This window comes from Silene latifolia, chromosome 7 (assembly GCF_048544455.1).
Source record: "Silene latifolia isolate original U9 population chromosome 7, ASM4854445v1, whole genome shotgun sequence".
NCBI lineage: Eukaryota > Viridiplantae > Streptophyta > Magnoliopsida > Caryophyllales > Caryophyllaceae > Silene > Silene latifolia.
The window spans coordinates 51,400,486-51,420,386 of NC_133532.1; the positions used below are offsets into that span (position 1 = coordinate 51,400,486).

Here is a 19,901-nt window from a genome sequence, read left to right on the forward strand (position 1 = left end):
CCTAACCGACTTAAAACTCAGTTTCCTTTCGAACTACATGCTTAATATATAATGTCGTGTGGCCGCCGTTTCTTGTAGAAAGAGAAAACCAAACCTATTATTGTGCAGTATCTGGTATAGGCTCTCTCCCTCTTTCTCTTTTAATTTCCGATTTTAATAATAATACTAATAATAATAATAATAACAATAATACCAATAATAACAATATTATTATATTATTATTAGTATGATTATTATTAATATCATTATTATTATTTTATTTTTTCTGATCCTTTATTTTTATGTTTTTTTATTTGTATTTCATCCCAACCGGATCTGGGTTCATTTGGGGATTTGTACGATGAATATGAGCATAATTACTTTTGTGTGATAATTGATTTATTTTTTGGCTTACTTATTTGTTTGTTCGAGTTTGTTGCTTTTTTCTTCTTTTTGTTTATGTTATGTGATTACGTGATTATGCGAACTTGGTTTATCAATTTCATTCGATCTTTATGCTGTTATTGATTTGGTGCTTATATTTGTCTGTCGGATTTTCTTATTTTTTATATATTTATATATTTTTGTGATTATTTGATGTTTGTTTTTCAAAAAAGAATTTTCTTTTTATTATTCAATCTTCCTGTCAAGAGATTTGTGGTGTTATTGATGTTGGTTTTTCAAAAAAAAAATTGTTTGTATTTGGTATTTTTATTAATCAATCTTGTTGTCAAGAGATTTGTGTTGTTATTGATTTCGGGTTTAATTTATTTGTTTCATATAATAAATAGTATAATTGATTAATCTCGAATTTCTTATTTCAATTTTGCTGCTTCTATTTATGATTTAATTTATCTGATTATCTTATTTTGGTTTTCCAGATTCTGTTCTTTCACTCATTCTCTATGGCGCATGAAGTTACCGCTTGGCAGTTGTTTTGTTCTGGTGCAGTTGGGTTGTTTGTGGCTCAAATTTGTTTGTCAGTAAACTATTTCTCCCTTTATCTGTGTTTTTATTCTAACCCAGGCTCTTAGCTTTTCAATTCACTAGCTCTCTATTATCTGCAGTCATTTTAATCATCCTGCAGAGCTTCCCTCCAAGCTTCCTGAGAAGCCCCCCTCCAGCGTTCGTGCCATGTCGGGCGAGCATTTGGGCCCCTCCCACCGATCAAACTAAGTCTATAATAACGGAGTAGCTTATGGAATAATTATATCATTGTTATGGGATAGCATCCGGTTTATGTTTATTACATAATTGGTGTTTATGTTATGTTTCTTGTTTTTTGTACTATATTCGATCGGTTCTGGAACAATTTGATCAGATAACAAACTATCTTTATGAGAATTTTCTGTGTCCCCTAAACTTTTTCATTATTTTTGTGCAAGAGTATCATTTTGAGGGGGTTGATTAGTTCCTTTCATTAGATTTAATTCATTCCAATGTTTTGTTTGGTTTGATTAAGTGGATTTTGTTTTAGAGTTTGAACCTAATAAATTTAATTTTACTTATGAGTTGTGATATCACAAATTCTTATTTCAGACCGCAAGATCCGTCTGAAATAATAAGACGGACCGTTTTCTCTCACAAAATACCCATTTAGGAAATGAGTGGGAAAGCACATGGGCTGTCCCACCACCCATGTGATTTCCACTTGTGAGAAGTCTTATTGTTTTAGACGTATCTTGCGGTCTGAATCAAGACGGACTGGTTGTGATATAGACTTGGAGGAGTAAAAACGAACACTGTGATTTCGGTGTCTTTAGTAAGGAAATTGCACTGTCCCAAAAGTTGGTTCAAACCCATGCAAAACACGACCTCGTATCTTACGCTGATCTTTCCCCGCATTTTCACTTGAAACCACCCCCGCATTTTCACTTGGAACCACCGAATACCCATCATGTAGAATCCGAGCTGTGTACTAAAGTTTTCGAGCTTTATTAAAAAGAATCTGAGCTATGCTTTAAAGTTTTTGAACTCATATTTAAATATAAAAAAAATAAACTCTAACAAAACTCAATAAAATTGCAAAAAAGCTCGGATTAATGTATAGGGCTTTACAATGCTTATTATACAACTGGTTGTATAATACTCCTCCTATTCTACATAAACTTCCCTCTTTCCTTTTTCATACATTCCCTATTTTCTTATTTAGTAAAGTTATACTTATTTTAATCACCTTATTCCACAACAATACCCCACCTCACCCCACAACAATACTTATTTTAATCAACTTATCTCACAACAATACTTATTTAATCACCTCACCCACAATAATACCCCACAATACCTTCCCCTCTCCAATTATCAAAACTCACTCAATGCTTTACCTTATTTTAATCCCTCTCTTTAATTCTAGTGTCCCCATAAATAGGGAGGTTTATCTAGAATAGGAGGGAGGAATATTTGTGGAGATTTCACGAGAGACATTCTTTGCCCAATGTAGCACACTAGCACTTGTGGAGTCCAGTGACCGTTCAACTAAGACCATCTTTATCATTAAAAGTTAATGATTTAGGTTACACATCCCCTATTTACTAAATGTATAGGCGAAATTCTAATTTTTTCTGCCTAAAATATATTTCCTAAAATAGTGTTTGGAATCCACTATTTACTAAATGAATAAGCGAAATTCTAATTTTTCATGCCTAAAACATATTTCCTAGAATAGTGTTTGGAATTTTTAGCATATACTATAGATGTGGACTTAATAAGTTATAAATGAATATAATCTTTTGTATTTAAATATTTATAACATTTAATATTTCGCATTTTGCATAAATTTATCTCCGATCTTTTTAGGATAATTAAACTTTTTTTTAAAGAACTTATTTATAAGAAGTTGCGGCTAAAAAATAAGGTATTGGTAAATATTTGTTAAAATTCATTGACTTTTTATTATAAAAATTTGCAGCAAAAAAATATGTTACTAGTAAATATTTGTAAACTAACGTCATTAATTTCTCGGTAAAAAACAAAAAAAAATACTCATTTTATTACTTCTTACGATAAATTTTTATTTATTTCTCTAATCAAAATACATTAAGAAGAAACATGAAAAATAAGTGAATTGTCAATTTAAATTCTATAAATAATACACTAAAAAGTAAAACTCTATAAATACCGTGTATATATGTTCGGGGTCTATATTAGTAACTCTATAAATACCCATTCATTGCGCGGGATCTAAACTACTATAAATATTACTTTTAAATTCATGATCACCTTATTTGACCTACACCATTTATCACCTAACTTTAACCAAATGTGTTTGGTGTGGTGGTTGCTCACCTCATTCCTTAACCATGAGGTCGGGGGTTCGATCCCTGCCAATGGGAATGGAGCAAACTCTTTGATCAGTCGTTTACCTCTTCGTGAGAGCACGCGCGGCGAGGGGATTCTACACTGTTGTCAACGGTGAACACCCCGATTTACACAAAAAAAAAAAATTATCACCTAACTTTCCATCGTGTTTGTGCATTGATTCTCTTGAATTTCGAAGATTATCCAAACTTTCCACCAAGCTGACAATAATATTAACAGTACAATATTAATATTGTTATTATTATTATTATAATTATTATTATAACAATTATTATTATTATTATTATTATTATTATTATTTATTAATTTGTTGTTGCTGTTAATGTTAATATTAATATTATTATTATATTACAATTAATAATAATAATAATAATAATAATAATAATAATATTATTATTACTATTATTATTATTAATTTATTGTTATTATTATTATTATTATTATTATTATTATTATTATTATTATTATTATTATTATTTCAGTTCAGCATCAAACGGCTTTGGTTAGTTCTATTCAGCTTCATCCAGTTAAGTTCAGCTCCATTAAGTTCAGTTTAGTTCAACTCTAAAAAGTTAAACAAGGCCTTACTCTGAGCTGTCTTAAAAAAGTTAAACAAGGCCTTACTCCGATATGTCTTTTTTGTTTTTTTTGTCGTCATCGAGTCGGGGTTCGGGTTACAGAAATCTCGGATTCTAACGGATAGGGGTTACTCGGTTGGGACGAGTCACCCCGGTTGGTTCAGACCAGGAAGTTCTAGTTATCTATTTTTTTTTTATAAGGTAAGAAAACTAGGTTGATCCTCTAGGGTAGGACCAATAACATATCTCATCCTTTCGAATGAGTGAGGTAAGTTGAAGTCACTGGCTTTCAAACCACCTCTAAAGAGTTGGACATTCATGTCCAATAGAAGTCATGAAGTCAACAAACTTGTTGGTTTCACGAAAGCAATGTTTAATTATCCCTTCATCGAACAAATGAAGGTATAATTTCACATCCTTGATAATAGTAGAGATTTCCCAAGAAATGTGCCAAATACTACGGAGTGAGTTAATAACACATAAATTATCACCTTCCACAATTAACTTGGAGATTCGTAAGTGTTTAGCGGCTAAAACACCTTCTTTTAAAGCGAGAACTTCCGCAACAAGAATACTATTAGTTCCGCACTTTTTTTGTTCCTAACACAACGACTTTCCCATTATGATCTCTTATACAATATCCTAAAGAAGCTTTATTGCCTTTTGCTCGTAATCGTTTGTTTAGTCTTCGTTAGATTGACTTAGATTACAAGTTTAGCAAGTAATGTTATAACATCCTTAGCTATAACATTGGAGATTTTTGAAGCATCATTCAAGTAATGTTATAACAGCTTGAGCTATAACATTTAAGATTCCTAAAGCGTCATAGTAACTGTAACAAGTTTCAAGTATGATGATCACTCAAGCAAAAGACTCGATCAAGTCTTTAACAAGCTCAAGATCACTACTACAAATCCAGGCAACTACAACGCCCCTTTAACAACGCTTATTCACGAAAATCACCATAAGACGTTGTAGAATGGATGACGCGAATTTTACTAAACTTAGTTACAACGGTTATGTGTTGTTAACCGTTATTATTGGTTTTAACAACATGTCAAACTTGCACAACCGTTGTTAATATAAAAACTAATAACAACAGTTTACTCTGTAATACATTATAACCGTTGTTAATAATTTGGCGCAAAGTTAGTGAAAAGTAATTACAACGGTTATATATAAACCCGCTGTTAATACTTTTTAACAACGGTTTTCTAAGGACCCGTTGTTAATATATTCTCTAATGATAATAGGTTTATGTGTAAAAACCGTTGTCAATACTTTCCATAATATAAACCACACAAACACAGATCAGCTACAGCCACAAACACAAACCTAACACAAACACAAACACACACTTTCTCATCGTCTCTTTCTCATCGTCGCTTTATCATCTCCGTCACTGTTGTTGTCATCGTCTCTTACTTTCTCTAATTATCAGGTAAATATCTATCACTTTATATGCATGGTTTTAGGCTTTGTCATCTCCGTCATTATTTTCTTTCTCTAATTATTTTATTTGCATGTGTTTTTATCGATCATTATTATTCTTTCTCTAAGTATTATTCGCTTAATTAGTTTTGTCACTGTTGTTTTTCTGCGTTTATTAGCTTGTAAAACAAATTAAATAAAATAAAACAAAGAAGAAGATGATGGAGAGGAATGCATAATAAACTTAATTAATTAATATATAAATACATAAAAAACGAATTACATTGCTAAAAATGCAATTCTTAGATATGCATAGAGAGTCTTATTCTCTTCTATGATATCCATCCTCTCCTCCTTTGCTATTTGGAGGTTTCGTTCCGCAGTTTCTATATCGTCATATAGCTGCATTATCTGCTGCTCTGTCAAGCCATTTTTTTGGCGTCTTTGAGTGCGATCCGAGCTTCCTCAAGGTAGCTCCTGAATCTGCTCTCGATGTCCAGCAACCGGCGGATGAAACTCTTATTGTACTTGGTCATAATGCATGTATTACGTATGGTATCATTCATTGTTGAAGGAAGTTTGGAGTTTGTTTTAAAGATTTAGGGTTTGGAGCAGTTTAGGGTGGATATAGTGAAATAATGGAATGATTATTGAGATAATGCATGAATTTATACTTAGTAATGTGTCGTTTGAGTTGTTTTTTAATTAATATATGTTTAGGAAGTTGTGCCATCATATCTGTTTCAAATCTTATAACCCTTCTCATTCCATATATTGTCTTTTCATATGCAGGGATTTGGCAGTAATAATGCATGCATCGGAATTATAAGGGGCAGTAATAATGCATGCATCTAGTAATATATAATTTTTTTTAAATCAACAACAACGGTTTTTAAAAAAAAACTCGTTGTCTTTAGTTATAACAACGGTTTTTTCTACTATAACTGTTGTTATAACTTTCCCACCAAAATTTAGTCACATTTTTCACAACGGTTTTTTCTACTTTAAACCGTTGTTAATAGTTTTCACAACGGGTTACTTAGAAAAACCAATCGTTGTTAAAACCTTTAACAACGGACGCTTTAACAACGTCCGCTTTTTTATATAACAACGGTCTTTAACCGTTGTTATAGCCTGTATCTATAGTAGTGGATGAAGAGCTTATGATCAAGATAAAAGAGAAGATCCTATCACTGAAGATCTCACGGAAGATTAGCTAGTATAGGTCTTCATCTAATGACGGTATCTTAAGAAAGAATGTTGGGAAAGTAAAGTTATAGTTATTTTACCTATAACTTTACTTACCAAACTTAAAGTTATAGCTGTTTCTACTATAACTTTGGATAGCAATTTGATGGCACGATTTTAATAGCTTTAAAATCGTTTTTCAAAGGTTAAAATTCTTTAAACATATTTCAAAATCATGTGTGTGTATAGTAGAGATGAAATAAGGGTTGTTATAATGGATAACTTGCATTTCTCTATTGGTTAGTAAAACGACTTATGGGTCGTCATGCTACCTAGAGTTTGCTAGTTTATTTTATTTTATTTTTTGGTAAAATGTGAGTATTATATATATAAAAGAAATGTCTCAATTACAAAACAAAGGCCGAAACCTTTCCATGAACTAAAGAAACTTCAAGCTCTCTAGCCAAGCTAACTCTTGCGAATTCAGCTTCCTCTTATCCCGTTCTCTTATCCTCCTCTTCATGTCATCAGTTATCAGCAATGCAACACAACCAGGCCTAAGGACCATCTGCTCTATACGACATTTATTCCTCTGCTGCCACACATGATACATAGCACTCAAAACCATAGCATTCTTTACCTTCCTCTGCGTTTTGCCATTGTTATTGATGCACAGTCAGGCAGACATCGATTTCAGAAAAGTTAGACCGTAAAATATCTGCAGCTTCTTGGATCACCCGTCTGCTAAATGCACATTCAAAAAATAAATGCTCCTGTGTCTCATCTTCCTGTCCACATAAGAAACACATACCATCCACATTCAACCCAAATCCTTTCAATCTGCTATTAGTGTGCAGAGAGTTATGAGCTATAAGCCAAGCCATGAACCTATGTTTAGGTAGATTCCAACTGTCCCAAATTGCCTTGTGCCAGTCCACGTAGTCCCGGCTCCTCTAAGCCATTCATAGCACCCAAAGGGTGTAACCATCTCTTGCACCTGCCATATCCCCCGATTGTAGCCATTTGCAATCGCCTCCTTCACCCTGCAAATCCTCCTCCACACCCAACTGGAGTTGCTAGTAGGTGTGTATTGCTGCCACGAGGTCCCCTTTAAGTAGTTTGCATTCACCCAATGGACCCAAAATGAGTCCTTCTTGGTTGCAACCCAATCAACAAGTCTCCCAACCATAGCAACATTCCACAATTCTTGATTCTTTAGCCCCAATCCTCCTTCCTGTTTTGGCCTACATATAGTTTCCCAGGCTACTAATGGACTCCTTCTATATTCAAGACCGCCATCCCATAAAAATTCCTGCAAGTAGCTTCTATTCTTTGTATAACACCTTTAGGGAGAACAAACAAAGAAGCCCAATAGGAATGTAATGAATTCAGGACATGCTGAACCAATGTGAGCCTTCCTGCATATGAAAACTTCCTGGCACCATAGCTATGGATTCTACTGCAAATTTTATCCACCAAGCATTCACAGTCCTTCTTCATTAGCCTCGTAGTCTGAATAGGCATCCCTAGATACCTAAAAGGTAATTTACCTTCCTTGAACCCAGACACACTCAGGAAATCACTTTTGAGCTCATCAGTCACTCCATTAAAGTATGCATTGGATTTACTAGGACTCACTTTAAGTCCTGAAGTTTTTGAGAAAGTTCAGAAGGATTTCAGAAGCAGCATCATAGACCCGGCATCCCCATTTCCAAGAAGAAGGATTTTCGTCTAGATGGACACGGGCCTAGGGTTTCGGCCGTTGGCTTTGAACCGTTAGGTTTTACAAGTTCTCTAGAACAAGTAATCTATCTAATTAAATCTAACTTATATTTTTATAAGATATTTTCATATCTTAAATATATACGTGATTTAATTTGTTTACTTATCTGAAAATCTTAAAGATATAGTTTTGGAAAAATAAGATTTACTTTTATCTTATTTACTTAAACTAAAATATCTTGGATTGAATTAGGAAAGAGGTAGATATTTATTTCTTGCGAAATAAACCGCCTACCTCACGGCACTTCTAGGGTTTCGTGCAAAACCCTGGTCCCCTCCTCTACTATAAATACATATGATCATTCTTCATTTTAAATTAGCTTTTCGAAATATCAAATCTCTTGCAAACAATTTTGAGTTTAATTTTAATCGGTTATTTTATTGTTTTGCATTTGGAAATTCTTGCGAAAAGTCGTGCTCTTTATTTTTCTTAAGATTACGTCATAAGATAATAGTACTTTATATTGTTTCTTACTCGTTCAATTGTGTGAACACTTAGAAGAACAATCAAGTGCTTTCTTAGTAACTTAAGATAGTCAAATCGAATATCTAGTGATATTCAAATTGAGTTATAGCTAAAGTTAGCTATACGAGTTGGATTGATAAATTTGTAATCCGGAGAAAGGTACTAAAGTTATTAATCGAGAATAGTAGACATAGGCTTCGACGTGTGAAGCTGAACCACTTCAAAACCGTGTGTTTTTGCAGTTTTCGTTTTGTTTATTTCTTTACGTTCTTAATCACTTAGTTAATTAGTTAAAGTTTAATTAATAAACTTTAAATAATTAATTACCTTGATATAAAATAAAAAGTGGGCATAAGTTTTTTAAATACTCAATTCACCCCCCTCTCTCTCGAGTATTTCGGGTGTGATAGACTTTTCAATTGGTATCAGAGCCTCGTGCTCTTGATTGCCTAACTGCAAAGAGGCTAGATCCGTCTATCCTTTTATCTTTTTATTTTATTTTTATTCCGCTGCCTTACACGTGTGAAATGGATTCCAAGTATCTTAAGTGTCCCGTCTTTGATGGGAAGAATTATGGACTTTGGAAAAACATGATGACACACTACATAAAAGGACATGATTGGGAGTGCTGGACGATTATTAAGAATGGACCACACAAAATTCTGGTCGCATCTTCGGAAGGCACTACCTATGAGAAAAAGGAAGATGACTATGTTGAGGCTGATTACAAGAAGGCTGAGAAAAACTCGAAAACAATAAGCTTGTTGCAAAACGGCATGACATCAATCGAATTCGATCGCTTTTCTTCTTGTACTTCGGCCAAGGAAATATGGGATGGTCTTGAGTTGGCCTATGAAGGAACGTCGACTGTTAGGAAATATCGCATTGACTTGCTGATTCAAAAATATGAACTTTTTAGAATGGAAAAGAATGAATCACTTGATAGCATGTCAGCACGATTTTCTACTATAGTCAATGAGCTTAAAAATCTTGGAAAAACCTTTAGCTCCGAGGATATTTCTAGAAAAGTAGTTAGGAGTTTAACCAAGAAATGGCGTCCCAAGGTCACGGTTATGGAAGAAGTCAGAGATCTCACTTCCCTTCCTTATGCAGAACTTATTGGTGCTATCATGGCTCCATGAGCTCGTCTTGGAAGACGATGAGGCCGAGGCCAGTAACAGTAAGAGTATGGCTCTACAAGCTTCTACTAAAGAAGAAGAAGATGCTGAAATAGAGGACAAAACGATCTTGTTTGCTAAACGATTTAACAAACGCATTTTCAGAAATAAGTAAGCAAAATCGTTCAACAACAATAACAACAAGTCCTACTATAAGAAAACTTCAGATTCTTAGAATACGTTTGCTAATAGAGGATGCTTCAAGTGTGGAGAATCCGGTCATATAATTAAGAATTGTCCCACGTGAGAGAAAATCAAAGACAAAGCAAAACGTGAGAAGACCAAGAAGGAATTCAAGCAAGTGATGATGGCATCATGTTGGGGAGATCTCGACACTGAGGACGACGAAGCATCCGAAGAAGAAGAAGTTGCTAACCTATGTCTAAGCAATGTAAGTCTTGACCTATTTTCAGACAGTGATAAAGATGGCAAGGACTCTCACTGCTGCTTTCTAGGAGATTCCGACTCAGAGGAAGAAGAAGAGGTAAGCTATCTTGAACTTAAGAAAACTGTTAAGAAACTATCTAAGAATGCTTTGATTGAATACTTTGAGTAATCTCTTGATAAGTGTCACGAACAAGAATTGGAATTGAAAGATTTGAAAGAACAAATTCTCGATATTGCAGAAGAGAATCATCTTCTTAAAGTAAAGGCCAAAAAGCTTAAATCTAAAGTTACAGCTAATATAGCTACAACTTCAGATGTGACAAATACTGAGACCTAAAACTCAACATTAAGCATCTTCAAGCCAAAGTTACAGCTAGTGAAGCTATAACCTTGGAATTGAGGAAAGTCAAAGACCTTCTTGAGTCAAAGGCTACGGCTAGAGAAGCGGTGATCTCAGATCAGAAGAAGGAAATTGAATCTCTAACTCAACAATTAAAGGAATCTAAAACTGTTCTATCAAATAGTAAAAGAACGCATGCTAAGATGGTGCGAGTTCTTAATGATAGATTCCAAAACTTTCGTGACAATTATGAAGAGACTCATCCCCCCAAGGTCGTAGAGTCAGACCATTCCAAATGCAACAAAGAAATACAGTCCCTGAACGACTTACTCTTGCATGCTAGAAAGGTTCACGAAAAATGGGAAGGTAGCACACGTGTCCTAAATTTCCTGACTGAGCAGTCGGATAATAACATGAAAATGGGATTAGGGCACGAGTGCTATGGTCGTAGAGATCACTCTAAATGCAAATCAACCCCATCCGAACGAGATTTAATAAGGAGAAAATATACTACCAGAGTATTTGATTTGCAATTACTGTGGTCATACTGGACATATCCAAGAAAACTGTGTCAAACATGCTCAGGATTTAAGTAAATGAATCAATTTTATTAAAGCTTCTGACACTGTTTTCGAGGATAATGAATTTATCCCATCTGAACACAGTAATAATGAAGAACGCAAAAATGATCATCGTTGGTTCTATGATATGAGCTTCGACTTTAAGAAGGCTACTAAGTCAAAACAAACACCTAAACCTAAAGAGCCCTTCAAAACCAAAGCCTCCCCAAAACAACCTGAAAGACCACGTCGTGAGGAAACCAGAAATCAACCTAAGACGGTTCCCAGAAAAACCGTTTTACCTCCAAAACGTAAAGTTATTAAGACGATTTGGGTTAGGAAGGATATGGTCTTTAGAGTGACTAACGTAAAAGGACCCAACTTAGCTTGGGTACCTAAAAACTATCTCTAAACATTTTGTAGGTTGTAATGAAAGAAAATAACTTATGGTACCATGATAGTGGATGTTCAAGACACATGACTGGAGATGTAAATTTATTTCTTTCACTTGAGCCCTTCGATGGAGGTAAGGTCACATTTGGAGATAACAAGAAGGGTAAGATCATCGGTGTCGGTAAAGTTGGAATATCCTCTTCTCATGCTATTAGTGATGTATATCTGGTTAGCAGTCTCAAGCACAATTTACTGAGTATCTCTCAATTATGCGACAAAGGAAATAAAGTTGTCTTTCATTCAGATTCTTGTCGAATAATAATTGAAGGAACAAGTAGTGTTGTGCTTGAAGGTCATCGTAGAAGGTGTTGGAGCTTGTGTCCTCCACAGTTAGTGGGATAACGTATATAAATCTCTTATAGGTTCACAAGGGTATACTTAGTATTTTATCAGTTGATTAACGTTTACTTAATAACGGTTGGCTTGATAGAAGTTTGACGTTATTATCATACTGATGGCGGTGATCAACTGGTCCTAAAAGTGACACCTAAAGGATGTGTATGAGAGATGTGATTGTATGAAAATATAATTACATTGATGCCTTATATGACTAAAAGGTTAGTCCATGTATTTCAATAAATAGTTAGTCAATGTGATGATGAGACGATTATTTAATTCAATTAAATAATATTAGTTGAGACGAATTAACTGTCAATTCGTAAATTGAATATAAACTGTTATATTTAATTAATGTATATAATGTTAGCTTAAACGAATTCAGATGTTAATTCGTGATTAAACGTAACCAGTTATATTTAATTAGCAAATTATAAATATGTGATATTTATAGTTAAAGTATATATTATACGAGATTGTTATAATAAATGTTGTCAGGCCGGAATTAATAAATCGACTACAAACGGTTGTGTGTGGACTTATTAATACGGGATAACATATATGACAATTGATAAAATGTACACATAATATACATTTTGATAACTACCTAAAAATAAGAAGATATTTCTCCTTATTTTTGCTTGGTGGTTTGACCGAAAAAAGAAAGAAAAAATCTCCCCTTATTTTTCTCCTCTTTCACGGTTTAAGAGGGAGAAAAATGTGAGATCATTTTCGATTTATTCGTTTGACCTAAAAATCTCTCATCACAAAACCCTAATACTTCTCTAAAATTAGGTGAAAATTAGGGTTCTTATTCTAGCAAAAAGAAAGGCATTTCTCATAACATTTTGGGTGCAACGATTAGGAGAATATCGATTTCGATATTGTTCTTAGGCCATATTGCTAGGACCAAAGGTTGATTCTTAATCTCTATTCCTTTTGTTTATGCAATTTCATTTATGACTAGCAATTTCATAATCATAATTTCGTTATAATCCGAATTTCTTAGAGGAAGTATACCGATATTGTTTTTGTTTTTTTTTTTGTTTTGTGATTATGCCGAGAACAAAAAGGAAAAAAAAGGATTTCGTTTTTTTAGTGTTTTTTGTTTTGGCCAATATTGATTATACATTAATTTTTAATGTATGATTGTTTGTTGTGAAAAGGTTCACAAAATTTAAGATACCTAATTATTTTAAAGAGGTTTAAAATAATGTTGGATTAATTCATATCACAAGATTAATATGTATTAAGATTGGAATTATTGTGAGTAATTGAGGAATTGTCACATAATTTGATCATTTAAATAGGTGGTTTGGATAAATTACTCTACATAATTAAGGAATTATGTCTTGAATGATTAATTTATAGTTGATGCTTTTTATTTAGTTGAATGTTTTGTTGAATGGTTTAATTTACGTATTTTTGCAATCAGTTGTAATTTGTAATACCTAGTGTGACCTTAGTTAATTATGTTTTTGTAATGATGGAAACATAATTTTAATGTAATTTTGAGATCTCGAATCTCCTTTTGGTTTTCTTTTATATTATGGTTTTGAAATTAGAATGTAAATAGGTTTATTATGTAATTTTTAATTGTAATTTTGAGAAGACTAAAGATGGAGATTGGATTGCTCACTCCCGCTACATGGACCACGATGGAACATCAAGACAAGCTTCTCGGGTCCTAAGAAGGATTCCAAAGTTTTATTTATGTTCATTTTGGTAGATAGGCCACACTAGGATTTTTTTGTTTTACGTTTTTCCATTCTTATTGCTTTTCTTCGCTTCATAATTAGTGCATCATATTCCGCCTAAACCAAACCACCTAATATGCATGAAAATTGACTCATATAGATTGAATGTTAGTTTTCATAGACATACAGATGTCACACAATTTTAAGCCATCATCTTAGTTTATTCATTCTCGCATGCTAGATATTAGTTCACTTAAAATGAATTAAAATAAAGTTGATGGGATCTTCCTCTTAAACTGAAATTGAGACTAGTCTTTATAGGCCAAACATCTATGAATCCCTTCTTCGTCGGTAGGCATATAGGACCTTACTCTCCATATGACCCCTTCTACGTTGGGTAAGTAGTTTGTGTTGACTTAATTTACCTCAACATTATAATCCGAAGAGTTTCTCGAGATTATGATGGACTATAGATAGAATTTACAGAAAGTTATCGACCAAGAATTCTAAAAGTAGAATTAGCCAAAAGGTTGGCTTATCAATTTACAGATAATTGAGTCTTGGGATCATTTATATAATTCTTGAGGGAGGTCAATTGTATAAATGCTTGAGTCTTCGCGTTATAACAATATTACATTAGACTTAAATCATAACGATGAGTATGCTTATTATATTTTTATTCTTCTTTTTCGCAGTGTAGAATTCATTTTATATTGATAATACTGCTTACAACAAATGGCCGGAAATAATGATATCTCTATGCCAAGTGCCACACTTGGACGCGAGTCCTAGCTAAAAGCTTTCATGGACCACATGAATCAGTTCACACGACTGAAGAATGATGGGTCCAACTTTGCGAACTGGGAGGCATCATTACGGAATGCTTCCATTGTTGACGGTAAGCTCAAGTACTTAACTGAGTCAATACCACCAAACCCAGGCCCCAATGCAAGAGCTAACGAGTCAATTGCTTATAGTGACTTCGTTATGGAAGCGGGTGCGATAAAGAACGTACTCATTTTTGAAATGGAAACCAATTTGCAAAGACGCTTCATTGCCCAAGGTGCAAACAAGATTTTCACCATGCTCACTAACGAGTTCTCAAAAGCACCGAGAATCGTTACTTATGAGCATACCTGTCGCTTCTTTGATGCAAAACTCCAGAAGGGCCAACCGGTTAGCCCACACATTCTTAACATGATTGAGAATGTCGAGAAACTGGAGGCACTTGATTGCAAAATCAGTGAGAGCATAGTCATTGACCGTATGCTTCATTCACTTCATGATGGTTTTGCCCTTTTCAGGGCAAATTACTACATGAATGACATGAAAAAAAGTCCTCATGAGCTACACTCACTTCTCGTACAGACCGAGAAGGATATGAAATTGAGTGGGAGCATGAAGCAAGATGTTCTCATGATTTCCAACAAGAATAAGGGTAAGGGCAAAGCTCACGGCGACCTAACTGTAGGAAAGCCAAAGTTTAAAAAGTCAGGAAGCGGTGAGAGTGGGCCTGGTGAGACTAGTGGTTCACAAGGCAAGGCAAAGAGCAAGGGCGGTGACATTGAGTGCCACCATTGTCACAAGACTGGACATTGGAGGAGGAACTGTCCCGTGTACCGTGAGGACATAAAAGCAGGCCGCGTCACTCCTGTTGTGATACTTGTCGTTAAGCGTATACAAATTAATAATTTATAATCCTATCTTAACCTCAAAAATAACAACGTAGTAAAGGATAAGTAGGGTCGATCCCACGGAGAGACTGGAAAAACTAATTAACTATTGAGTACTTTTATTCACTAACTTACATATATACCATTTATTTACATATTTACGGCTGTTAACATTATGTACGAATTATGTACGATTAGGGAGGAGTTTGTTTGTAGTTTTGAACTAAACTAACAGGACTAAATATTAAAGCTAGACGCGAGGTTAAATACCCCATTAAGCACATATTCTACTGGTAATTCTAGTTTGTGAACCGATTATTGTTTACGTCAAATCTCCAGTTTATTTATAGATTAACTGCGGAATTAAAGATAACAATAACTCCCTATCCTCTCTTAGATTACAACCGACTTGAACTAAGCCTAGACCGATTCTTAACTAACCGACCGATGTAAGTTTGTCGCGCCCTACTAAAGACCGGATTAGAAGCATTATCGAACCAAGAAGACATCATTAATTCAATTAACCGTTTAGTGTCGTCACTACCTAAAGATTAACTGACCAAATTTTACTCCTAACTTAAACTAAACCTCAATTTGCATAGATTTACCTAAACTAGTTGCTACTGGCATTATGCAACTCGAACTAAGCCTGAATTACATAATTAGCGAAAGCATACAATTCCAATCATAATAAGATTACAAATTACCACTGAAAATTGCAAATCAAATCGAGAATGAGTAAAGCTTTGGATACAAATTACTGAAAGATTAACAATAAACAACCAACGGTTTCCAATACTAAAATTAATCAACGAAAATAAACCATAAATTGAATACTAGAGAGGTAGAGAGAACTTAATTACGGCCCGGAATTTGTAGTTGGAACTTCGGATGTCGCACCTCAGGAACCGCCTCAAATTCGCTCTTACTCGACCGTGTGCTAAGACTCCGCCCGAGTACGGTCTCCTACTGCTCTCACGACCCAATTAGGTCTCAAATCGTCACTCTATTTCGCTCAATATCTCTAAAATATATGGGTATTCGGCTTCTTCCTTATTCTGACAAAGAAATCGGGTATTTATACTTGATTAGGGATCAAGTTTTTAAACGATTCGGGATAGATTTTTCAGAGATTTGGATGCATTTTGTGGGATAAAATAGGGAAAGTGGATAAAAATCAAGAACTTGTGATGGATTGGAGTTCCATCTTCGCTACTCTTCCGTCTGTGCGCTGCTCTTTTATTTTGTTCTTCTTTTTGTTAATTGTTGACTTCTTGATTTGTAACTTCCACTAATCCACTTCACGTGAGCTCTTGGTCCACTTTGTTGGGCTTTATTATTTCGAGTCCCATAATGTTGGTCTGATTTGCTTGGCCCATCGTTTCAGTTGATCCACTTAAATGCACAAAGCCCCCTTCCGTCATCTTGTTCCCATAATTTGCATGGTCCTCAAATGCATCGACCTATCGTTGTTAATCCAAATTAGACGTAAATTAATTCATTTAACACTAATATAATATTTTTAATTATTAAACTCGTAAAATGATAAGAGTATATTATATAACTCAAATAGTACGATGGATGACTATAAAAATATATAATTAAGGGGTATAAACATGGATAAATATCGCCTTATCAAATTCCTTCACACTTAGCTTGTTGTCGCCCTCGACAATGACAAAACATGAGCTATGAACAAATTATCAACCTCAAAGATTTTAGACATAACTAAGACCGTTTATTGACGACAAACTAAAATATTTTATTAGAAATCCTTTTATTTAAGTTAGTGAGTCAACGGAAAACATTTGTAGTTAGATTAGAAAGCAACATATACCAAATTTTCCCTCCACTTCAAACTATACAACCAACTAATTAGCCAACATAAATATTTTAAACCGCTTCTAAATTATAATGATAAATAAATGCATTAGCAATACACTCGGTCCAACTATCTTCGTGCGCAAGTGCAAGTGTATTGACTCGTAGAGGAAGGGCTCAGCAGTTTAAGGTCCTAGGGAAAGGGGATTTACTTTCTTGTACATAGTACGAGGATCGTTCTCCCGAGCATTCAAGTGTATCCGTCATACCTCAATTAACTTACCACCAACATTCCATAATCACAATCATTCACGTTTTTTCCCTTTTCATTTTTTTCATTTTATTGTTTCATATATTTTTCTCTTCTGTTTTTGTTTTGACTTTTTTTTTCTGTTTTTTTTTCAATTTTTTTTTTTTTTTTTTTGAATCTCCACCATCCACATTCCGTACCCGTGGATATATCCAGTGTCCCTTGTAGCGAGCTTTCGACCAATGGATCCCGCCCATCCGGACAAGTCATTAGGCATTCTCCCAATACATTGACTGGGTTCCCCTAAGGGTCTAATTACTCGGGCACCGAATAGAATTGAGGTCAAGAACTTAAAGCGGGAGTCACCTATGAAAGTAAATTGGTTAATAAGACCGGCTTACGCTCCCACACTCTAGAGTCAACGAAAAGTGTAATAAAGATAGCCAAATTAAGTGCTTTATAATTCTAATTTAAAGGAGACTTAAAATATGTATGTCACTTAATTAATCAATCCAAGTTCAAAATGGAGGAAAAACTCATGTATACACGACTTCAAAACGTTTTTTTTTTTACTACTAATATTAGTGAAATTATTTTAAGTTAGTATTTTTGAAAAGTTGTTAGATTAGCGCTTGTCGTCGACTCTCTAGTCTAGCTAGTCCAATAAACACAAGGTTATTACCTTAAAGCATATTTAAGCAAACATACAGTAGTATAAGACTCACTTTCCTTTAACCATTTAAGCTGTTACAACTTACAATGCATTCTCATAACAAAACTTCCAATTTTGGCATAAGAGCAATTTCTCACGTGTAAATACCAACAAAATAGTAAGCTCATACAAGATGATAACTCCGTAGTAGTTCACATGTTCAGTATGCAATTGAACTCAGAATATTTCCCAGTTCATGTTCCTTATTCAGAAGCTCAAATCTGATCCAATTTCATATATAACAGTGGCTAGACAACATCAAAAAAATTTGATTTAACTAACCAACTTTCAAGATTTAACTAACCAACTTTCAAGATATTTAGCTTGCCTCTCTCCCCCACACTTAAACTCGACATCGTCCTCGATGTCAACATAGACAACGAGATTAAAAATATTTGGCATATAGTAAAAATAAGAGGGAAAAAGCACTTAGCGGATTCAAATGAAGCATTCTCAAAGAAGATGCTACAAATGCTTTTTTTTTTTTTTTTTTAAACAAACTCTTCAACGTCACCATAGTAGCAGCTCGTAATCGGAACATAAGTGCTCTTCTGATTGTACGACTCTTTTTGAATGTTTTAGCCCTAAAGTAGCACCGTCTAAATGTCGATCATGGCTCCCAGTTGGCAAAAGAAGATTCGTTTTATCACATCATCACCCTAGTGCAACATTCCTGCAAAATACAAGCACTCGACCAAGATCCGTGAAATATGGAAGTGGCAGGATACCCATAATACCAAAGAACAATTTTTATTCTTTATCTAAACTAATTTTTTTGTGCAACCGACACTATTAACATCCCCCTACAAAGGTCAAAACTCGTGGAGGCACTTAAGCCGACTCGTCTAACTAACTTATAAAGCATATTAAATTAAACAAACATGAAAGCAATAAATAATTAACCTTGGGTTGCCTCCCAAGAAGCGCCTTAGTTTAAGTCGTGGCTCGACATACTTCTAGCAGAAACCATTCACCCTGCTCAAACAACCATGTCTTCCAAAAATTCACACTCTTAAACCAGCTTCACCAATAATAAGATCACAAGCTCTCAAAGAACAACCGCTAACTTTCGACACTACTACTTATTTTATCATCAAATGTACCTTAACGTATGACTTAAAACTTCAATAATTTCCTCAAATGTCAGCTCATTAATATATTAAACCATTAAGCCATTGTGTCCATTAGTATGTCGAAAGCTAACTAACAATTCACAACTTCAAACAGCTCAGCCCTCACACTTATTATAAACCATACATCACTTTTGGGGATAAAAATAACAGAGGGAGAGATTCAGGTTATAGGCTTCAGAGAGATGAAAGGGTCAAGCAAACGTAAAACAAAAAACAAGTAGTTAGCTAGACTACTAGTTCCCTAAAAAAAATCGTCACTCGACCGACTCTTTGTTCTTATACTCACCGCAAAAATTTGCACACTCTCAATCGACTATCAATCTCCGAATTTCTCCCGCAAGTATTTCAAATTTCCTTTCGACTCTTTTGTCATATGTCAAACAATTCAATCAAGGTAAAATTAGTAGTCCTTACTCCTCCATACAATCCATCTTTGTCCACAAATAGTCACAACAGCTTTATGATAACTCAAACCGGTCAAACATTATCTCATATCTTTTCAATTCGGCAATATTCACCAGCATTCCTTTGTAAATTAAAGCTCCTAGCAAAGAACGATATCCAAGTGGGAAGTAAGGGAGATAACTTACTATTACACTGAGGTTACACTTAAACA

At 34.3% G+C, this 19,901-nt stretch overlaps 1 long non-coding RNA gene across 1 annotated transcript; it reads left to right on the top strand.

Moving 5' to 3' along the window:
• LOC141591077 (uncharacterized) lies at positions 1 to 1,323 on the top strand. Its single transcript, XR_012520640.1, has 3 exons — positions 1 to 114; positions 861 to 958; positions 1,047 to 1,323. It is a non-coding gene; the product is annotated as an uncharacterized LOC141591077 (long non-coding RNA).
• The last annotated feature ends 18,578 nt before the right edge of the window (positions 1,324 to 19,901 follow it).